This window comes from Camellia sinensis, chromosome 2 (genome assembly GCF_055761805.1).
Source record: "Camellia sinensis isolate YWXY chromosome 2, ASM5576180v1, whole genome shotgun sequence".
NCBI classification, from domain to species: domain Eukaryota; kingdom Viridiplantae; phylum Streptophyta; class Magnoliopsida; order Ericales; family Theaceae; genus Camellia; species Camellia sinensis.
The window spans coordinates 42,951,723-42,961,324 of record NC_138962.1 but is presented as its reverse complement, the minus strand read 5'-3'; the positions used below and the strand labels follow the sequence as shown (position 1 = coordinate 42,961,324).

General features: G+C 33.7%; 1 long non-coding RNA gene across 1 annotated transcript; it reads right to left on the bottom strand.

Moving 5' to 3' along the window:
• Positions 1–3,823: 3,823 nt before the first annotated feature.
• Positions 3,824–6,849, bottom strand: LOC114312990 (uncharacterized). Its single transcript, XR_003647036.2, has 3 exons — positions 6,705–6,849; positions 5,022–5,109; positions 3,824–4,068 (listed from the first exon to the last, which is right to left on the bottom strand). It is a non-coding gene; the product is annotated as an uncharacterized LOC114312990 (long non-coding RNA).
• Between the last annotated feature and the right edge of the window lie 2,753 nt (positions 6,850–9,602).

The following is a 9,602-nucleotide window of genomic DNA, read 5'->3' as shown; positions in this document are numbered from 1 at the left end:
CATTGGTGAAGACACTGTATGGTCGTGTCGGACTGCTGTAAAAGACACTGTGTGGTCATGTCAGACCGCTGTAGGAGCTAATCGGAATCAATGTTGGGACAGTTTACGGGGTCATGCCGGACCAATGTAGAGGCTAACCGGAATCAATGTCGGGACAATTTACGGGCTCATGCCGGACTGATGTAGAGACTAACCGAAATCAATGTCAGGACAGTTTACGGGGTCATACCGGACCGATGTAGAGGCTAACCAGAATTAATGTCGGGACAGTTTACGGGTTCATGCCGGACTGTTATAGTAGACACTGTGTGGTCATGTCGAACCGTTGGTGAATACACTGTATGTTCGTGTATATAGGTTGCCCAAAAGATATACATATATAGATATATATATATCACATCCTCAAAAGGCGCACTCTTAAAAGTCGCGCCCTCAAAAGACGTGTCCAATCTATCAAAAGACGTGCCCGACATTATGGCGTCGAGCGGCGTGCAATGTGTCGGCCTCGGCTTGCACTCCTGGTTTGTTGCATGGTCTATTTAAACGAAGGCCTAGGCTGAGGCTGAGGCTGAGGCTGTGCAAAACAAAACCGGTTGAAAACCTCTTCGTTCTCTGAGAGCTGTTCTCTGAGAGCTGCAAACCCTAAAAACACTCTGTAACATCTGAAACACTCGGCAACCCATAACATGGCCTCTTCTTCCCGTGGTCTGCTCACCCTCTTTCCAGACCTAAACGAGTCCGCAAGAGAGATAACCGGTGCGGTTGCCCTGGAACCTCAACCAAGCGACCTTCCGCCGTCCCCTGTGCTCAACTATCCAGAAATGTCAGTAGAGAAGATAATGGCAAAATAATCGGACAATGAGGCGAACTCGTATGCGCTGAAGTCATGTGTGGAGACCATGACTGCGGTCACGAACTTGTCCCGTCGACTGCAGACTAAGATGTTTGAAGTGTATAAACTGTCAACGCAACTCTCCCTGCTGTAACGGATGTATAAAGATGCTCGATGAGAGATCAGCTCACTAAAAAAGGAAAATAAAGAGCTGAAACGGCAAGCCGCCTCCAAGGTCCGATTCAGAGTGTCCTCATACTCTGTATTTGACGGCCAGCAAGGAGTAATTACATTTGGAAGTGCAGCCAAGGCGGAGGCAGAATCATCAAGAGCTGCAAAGGCGAGGGACGAAGCTGGTGACAAATGAAGGTGAGGTGAAAGCGTCGCTACTGGGCTGGGACTGGAGGAGACAAAAAAAGCTGTTATGGTGGTGTTGTTGTTGGTTGTGAATTTGTGTTTGGTGGTTGTTGTTTTTGTTTTTTTTTTTGTTTTTTTTGGAATGTGGAACTGAAAAATGTAAGGACTGTAATGGCAATGTAAATATAGGCAGCAGCAGTTGAGGGATTTTGTGGTTGTGTGTTATGGATGGAAATTGAATAAAAAATATGGTGATGGTAAGGAAATGATGATAATGAAATGATGGGTAAGATCTATGCTGTAACAAAGCTGCAGCAAGAAATAGTGATAGTTCATGGCAGCAAGAAATGTGGCCTCCATTAATGTCAAAGGTGAGAGTGATGGTTTACGGCAGCAAGAAATGTGGCAGCGGAGTGAAGGTATGTGTAGAGGTCCGGCGGGCGGCCAAGGCGAGGCTGCCGCCCGCCGGTGAAGCAGAATTACTAGGTTAGGAACCTAGCACTGATACCATGTTAGATTCATGTATAGAGAAAGAGAGAGAATAAATTATGTATATATTGATATATTCAGTATATTGGTGTTGTATTTGAATGTTTAGTTGAGCTCTCTCCTTTGTAGAGGAGAGGGAGAACAAAAGGAACCTTACAAACCGAAAGAACCGAAAGCAGAAGCACAAACCAAACAATATTATTAAAGGTACATTATTAAAGGTTTGACAGCTAATATATATACTAGTATATACTAACAGCTCAAGCTATCCCCTCCTATGTTATGGCTTGTTTTTTGTTTCCTGAAAAATTGTGTGCCTTCATGAACTCTATTCTAAGTAATTTTTGGTGGAAAAGGGACCCGGATTGCAGAGGGATTCACTAGGCATCTTGGGTTGACTCAGCAAAACCTAAATTCAAAGGAGGGTTGGGATTTAGGGATTTTAGATGTTTTAACAAGGCTCTTCTAGCCCGTCAAGGGTGGAGGCTTGCAAAGTACCCAAACTCTTTTTGCGCTTGGTTTTTGAAAGGCATATACTACCCTCTTACAAGCTTTATGCATGCTTCTAAAGGCTCGAGGGCTTCTTGGGCATAGGTAAGTCACATTGATGGTCGTGAGGTGTTGGATTGAGGCATTCGTTGGCATATCAACAATGGTGCTTTTGTGAATTTCTAGGAAGATACATAGGTTGCGAAGGCGAAGAATTTTCGGGTCCAAACTTCTAAGTCGTGTGGGAGCTCTATATATAAGGTTAAGGATGTTATCCACCCTATCACTAAGGCTTGGAATGTAAGGGCCTTAAGTTATGAGGTGGCAAAGGAGGATCTAGATAGGATTTATGTGATGCCTATTTCTGTGTATCATACTGAAATGGAGCTTCATCAAGCCCAAAGGCCTGAGTTTGTTTCCTTCTCTCTCCAGATGTTTGAGCAGGTGTGGAAGATGATTTGGAATTTGTCTATTCCACCTAAAATTAGGCATTTCTAGTGGAGATGTTGCAATAACCTCCTAGCTACGAAGGAGAACTTGTACCGTCACAAATGTTCTAGGGATGCGGCTTGTAGTATCTGTCAATCGGAAGCTGAACTTGTTGAACATATGCTGTGCGAATGTAACTAGACAAAGGCAATTTAGTTTGGGGTGAATTGGGCTGAAAGATTCGGCAAACCGAGATATCCTCTATCAAAAGGTGGACTTGCGACTTGTTTGATGGCTTTTTCAATGACCTTGATCGTGAGATTTTATTCTGCAAGCTTCTTTGACATGCATGGCACATCTGGAAGTCGAGAAACGATAAAGTCTTCAATCATCACCTAGTGGATCCTATCTGTAATATCTATCGGGCCACTATGGATAGGCTAGAATTTCTCGAAGCTTCTTCAGCCAGTCAGCATCAGTCTCATACCATGTGCCCACCTCTCAACCCACCTATTACAGGCTGGCATCCCCTCCTCTCCAGCAGGGATTGTTGAAAGCAAATTGTGATGTAGCCATGAAACCTGGATCCTTTATGGCAACCATTGTTGTTCTATTTAGGATTGCAGCGGAGATATTGTGGAAAGGGCAGCTAGTCATGTGAAAGTGATGACAATTATGAAAGGGGAAGCCTTTGCCATTCGGTGGGCTTGTTTAATGGCCTATGCTTGTCATTTCACTATGTGTGTCTAAGAATGACCCTCCCTGGATTGTGCTCCCATCATAGAGGACATTAGCTTGTTAGATAGATTTCGATCTTTTTCTTTTTGCTGGTATCCGAGATCTGCTAACAGGGCAGCCCATTGGACTGCAAATGCCTTCCTCAATGGTAGTTTGCCAGTTCATTAGGTCTCAAATCCCCCATCGGCCTTGTGTAATGCCTTAGCTTTCTAAGTTGTTTTCCTATTCTCTTGCGTTCAACAAACAATATTAACAATAAAAAAAAAGAATGATTCGCGTTGTTGTGATATGCTTATATCACAAAATTTAAAGTTTATTATCACAAAATTTAAAGTTTATTATCACAAATACAAGAGTATCCTCTTGTATAATTTAAAGTTTATTATCACAAAATTTTCTTGATAATATTATCTCAAGCCAATTGAAAAGTTAAAACAAATTGGCCATGGTGAACAATTGCAATGAATGATAATGTGACAACCAAGAAGGTTCGAAAAAGAGAATAAATTCCATAACTAATTTGTAACGATAACCACTAAATTATTTTGAGCATCACAACCACCAAGAAGACAAAAACAAAAACAAAAAAAAAAAAATTATAATATTTAACAATAATTAAAATAAATAAAATAAAACCCACAACAGGGGACCACCTAGAAACCTAGAAAACACAGAATATGGAGGGGTCACAGCAACACTCGTCTATGAGGCAACAGCAACACAATGCTGCAAGGCTGCAATTTCAAACAAAAATTACCAATCAAAATTTGAATTTTGAAAAGATAAATAACCAAACAAACAAACACATACATATTTATTAAAGGAAAATATTTGAGAACTCTAGAAAATGAACTCTAATAGCTCTAATGTGTGTGTAGGCCCCATCTAAAGTGATATTTTGGCCATCTGTTTTTCTTTTTCTTTTTCTTTTCTCATCACTAGCTCAATTAAAATATAATTATTAATAATATATGGTCATGTTAGTTTGGAGGTTTGGATTAGGAGATAGGATAACTAATTTAACAGAACTCACATGTATTTTTTTTAATTAATCATGAGATTGTTGGATGAAATTATATGATTATGGGATTATTGAGCTAGAGTATAATAAAAATAGAATAAAATTTAAAGAATTAGTTTTAACCATTTGATGGTATGGGAGGAGGAGAAGAAATCGTTTGGAGTGGGCATAGTTTTAAACAGTTATATCGGGATATGCGTAAGTATCGGTGATATAATCATATATCGATCTATATCAAATAGTATTGACCGATATATTGATGAATAATAGTGAGTTCAGCCAAACAAATTGAGAGATTAAGAGACAAAATCCAAATAGTATATCCCACATATCTCCTAGTTCAAATTAGAGGCGCACTACAAGCCTCAAATATTGAGGCACGATTTTGCCTCGAATTTGTTTAACCGGTCGTCCGGCAAAGAAGCTAACAGCCGCAGTCGACAAGGTAACAACTGCGGTAGACAAATGCTTTATCCGGTAGTCCGGGTGATCGTCCGGCCGATCGTCCGGTGACCACAAATTCGCACCATTCGCGCCTGAATCCCTCGAGGCCTGAAGCATTAGTGTTCAATTTAACCTCTCCTCTAATCGCTCCAAACAAACACGTCCTTTCTATATATATTATATAATAAAGAGAGAAGAAAATAGATTAGATATGAATATTACCATCCTTCAAGGAAACCAGGTTGGCTCCTTTGTGGTGGTGGAGCAGTATACTGAGGTGGTGCCATCACTGGGGGCCCTTGATAATAACCTTGTTCCAACAAAAAAAAAAATTAATTAATTAAAATATAATGGCAAATCTGCTATCATCAAAATCACCCACTACTCGTATTTGTTCTTAATTAAATGTGAGAAATCAACAATTTCAATTCAATTTTCTTTTTTCTTTTGGGGGGATTGAAAAACTCAGCAAAAATATTTGAGCCGTCGAGCTCTAAAGTGGGCCATGTTGCATATGTTGCATTTTTTATTTTTTATTTTTTTTTATGTATTGCCATATCACTAAAGTTGATATTAAGGGTATGTTTGGTTTGTGTTTGAGAGATGTGTTTTAGAGATAAAAAGTACGAAAACATGTTTGGTTTGGTTTTTTTTAAAAGATGTTTTGGAAAATTATTTTGAGATAGAGTTTTGGAAAAAGTGATTGATTTGATATGTGTGAGAGAGAGATTTGTTTGGAAAACTTGTTTGGTTTACAAGTTTTGAGAAATTTTTTTGGGAAAATTTGTTTGGTTTGATTATTTTTGAAAACTTGTTTGTAGAGAAAATTTCCCAAAATTTTTTCAGAAAATCAAACCAACGAGCCCTAAAACTCCAACTCTATTACTCTCTATTATCACTCAAAACTCAGCAACATCTGAAATTTGATTTTCACTCACTCACAAGTACAACAATAATAATGAAGAAGAAGAATAAAATAAAAATAAAAATAAAAAGAAGAATATATCATTATTATAAAGAAATTTCCAAATTGGGAATAAAATCCATACGATTCTGATTAATGAAGCAGAATATTAGCCTCTGATAAAATAAAATAATAAAAGAAGTTGAGAGAATAAAAATAATATTTTATATTAAAACCTAAAATGAAAATAAAAATACGTTATTCAGTATTTTCAGAATATAAATTCATAAGGTTTTAATTGGTAGAGTGGGATAGAGACTCACGATTCGTTGAGAATGAGAGGATAACATGGAACTGAGTAATTAGTGATTAGAGTATGATTACGTATTCCAAAATTATTAAATAATTTCCCCTTTTAAAATCCAAATATTATCACGAATCGTAGGCCAATTTTGTTTAGCGAGGGTGGGCTTGAGTGGGAAGACTTATCAGGTGATATAAGGTAAGATAAAAAAAATATTTATTTATATGTTACTATTAGTAATAGCTTGTATTAATAGATAAAATTAATATTTTTTAATTTTTAATATTATAGTTTTTTTTTCTAAAAAATTTAAATTTTACTTAAAAAATAATTTAAAATTTCACTAAATATTAAAAAAAAATGGACTCTACTTTCAATTCAAGGGATTGGTAGTCCAATTAGTCCTGTACATTTTAACACAATCAAAGATGATTTTGATGGCCCATGGTTGTTAATCCAATCCCCGGCCAAACAAACATGGACTTAAAACTTTCGGATAACAAACAAACAAATAGGGATATGATGGGTAATCATGGAAGTCAACCAGATCTTCATAGCAGTCAAGCACAAGAAGCCCCAAATTAATTCCCAACCAATTATGAAAAAATACTAAATTTTTCAACCAAACAAACAAGTCTGGAGTCATCTTTGATTGATTAGTCACAGAGGAGAGGGATGAGATGAGAAGAGAAGGTACCTTGAGCAGGGTAAGGATAAGCATACTTTGGATCATTCATCTCTGCAACACAAACCCAAAACAAGAAAAACAAAAACAAAAACAAGAACAAGAAAGAAAGATCAGAGAAACAGATAGAGATGTAATTGGTTGCAAAAGATTTTGGGAATTGGTAGATAATAGATTGGAGGATGAGTTTTGAGGGTATATATACACAAGAAAGTGTTTGGGAATACTTAAGTGGAAAGGAAAGAAATACAGATAGATAGAGAGTAGAGTAGCCCTCTCCAGAATAAAGGTCCTTTCAAAGTCAACACGGCTAGTTTGTTTTCGGACGGAGAATAGAAAGGATTTATTTGTTTTGATAATTGTTATTGATGTAGGATTATTAAATTATTTTTATATAAAATAATAAAAAAATATAAAAATATTTAACATTAATTCTAATATGTAAAAAATAAAATAAATAAATAAATTCCAGAAAAAAAATAAACAATGATTTTTACTTAATCAAAAATTAAATATTAATGTTCAAAAAAAATGCCCAATAGATAAAAAAAAATAAATAAATAACAAAGATAAAAAAATTCTAATCTGGCGGACTATTTTTCTAATATCACCTTCACATCTTTTATCTCAATCCATTTTTCAAATCTATAAACAAATATAATACTAAATGTGTCTCACCTCCATCCTAATCTCATCATTCCTTCTATACCTCAAAACAAACTGGACCTAAAGGTGATTTCAAAAACGCATGACGGATAAAGATTTGTCTTCGAAAGGAAGTTAAAAATCAATTTTTTAAATGAATGTATAAAAATAGAAAAATAATGTGATTTAAGAAAGTTAAAAAATTAAAAAAAAAAACTTTCTTTTTTTTTAACCGAGGCCCATTTTGAGAACATGAGTTAAAGTCAAAAAATATTTTTTAATTCATTTTGAGTCATATTATTTTTCACATAAAATAATAAAAAAATTAAAAATTAACTTTTAACTATCTCCTCAAAATACTGTCAAATTAACAAAACAAGCCAAAATTGATGGTGAGATTTGTTTGGTTTGAAAAAATATTAGATATATACCAACACAAATTATTATTTTTAAAGTTATCTGAAATAAAATAGATTGTTATGGGTAATTACTGATTTGCTTGGGATTTAAAGTTATCTGAAATAAAATAGATTGTTATGGTTAACGGCAGTGCTAATCCAGGCTGGCATGTCTCGAAATTATTATTATTATTTTTTTTTTTTGGGAAGGATAGTGATGTGCAAAGGTATATTAAAAAATTACACATCTAGTATCAATTCAGCTTGTGTAGTTTGAAAGGGAGAGAGAGAGTTGAGTTGGACTAGTTGGTGATAAAATTGACCGTTCAATTAGATTGCTGGTTAAAATTTATTAGTAGGTGGTTAAAATTTATTAGTAGGGACTCGTACAAAATTATATGAAATTAACAAATTTTAACCAGCAACCTTAATTGATCAATCAATTTTATCACCCAATTAGTCTAACTCAACTTACTCACCTTATTAAACCACACACTAAATTAGTGCGGGATGTCTAGTTTTTTAACACACCCCTACACATAACTACCATTCTAAAAAAAAAAAACCAAACCAATACAGCCTAACAAATAAATAAATAAAAATAACAACCAAATTAACACAGTCCAACAAATAAAAAAGAAAAAAAATAATAATCAGCTTGCTTATTTTTGGTTTTCTAAAAACATTTTTTAGAAAATTCTAATTTCTTGTTATCTGTGTTTTTTTATTTTTACTGATTTTTTTTAATATTTTAAGCAATTTTTTTTTAATTTTTAGACACACGTAATATAAATACACATAAAAATATAATTTTTGTGAATTTTTTTAGAATTTACTAATTACCAAAAATATAAAAAAAATACAAGAATTCAGTATATTTTTTATATTTTTATGTATTTATTAATTTTTTAAAATATTTTTTCACAAATTTTTTACTTTCTAAACACATCTAAGTAAAGTGCATCTAAAAAAATATAAAAATATATTTAAAAATTTTAAAAATATTTACTAAAAACAAAAAATATGAAAAATAAAAAATAAAAAATTTAATTTTTAAAAAATTTAAACCAAATATACATAATAATTCGAGACATTGGAGCCTCGATTTGCCGGGCCCAAAGCATTAGTCTATGGGTAATTACTGATTTCTTAGAATCAACAAACGCACAAGTAAAAGTTTATCACGTCAGTATAAATAAATTTAAAAATAACATTTTGCGTTTACTCTGATCATGACACTGTGATAACAACTTCTTTGGAGACTCGTTATGATTTGTCTAGTAATTAATTTCACCATATAAATTGATTTCAACATTTATTTATAAAAAGTAAAATAAAAAAAAAAAAATATTTGAGAGTTACAATTTTTGTGGCTCAAATGACTCAAAATTGTTAAAACGACGTTGTTTTAACAATTTTGAAGTTGTTTTATACTCAAAAAACCATCGTTTTAACAATTGTGAGTTATTTGAACCACAAAAATTGTGACCCTCAATCATTGTTGAATAAAAAATTATTGGCTTCCAGTCCAAATAAAAAATAATAAATAATTAAAGAAACATAATTGATAAAGGCTGCATTAGGTGGAATTATATCTTAACAACTATGTGGCAGGCAGATCCTGGGGGATATATTCTAGGGAAAAATATAATTGGTTTTAAAAAAGTTACACAGAAATATGATAAATTTTATAAATATTAAAAATTAAAATTTTAAATTTTTTTTATGTAATTGTAAATATTTTTTAAAAACTCATTGAAATGTAATTCTTTCTATGTTCTACACTATACCACACTAGTTTTAAGCTTCGCCTGAAAATTGATTATTTAATAATTTTTGAAATTTTTATAAAAAGATACATGTGTGG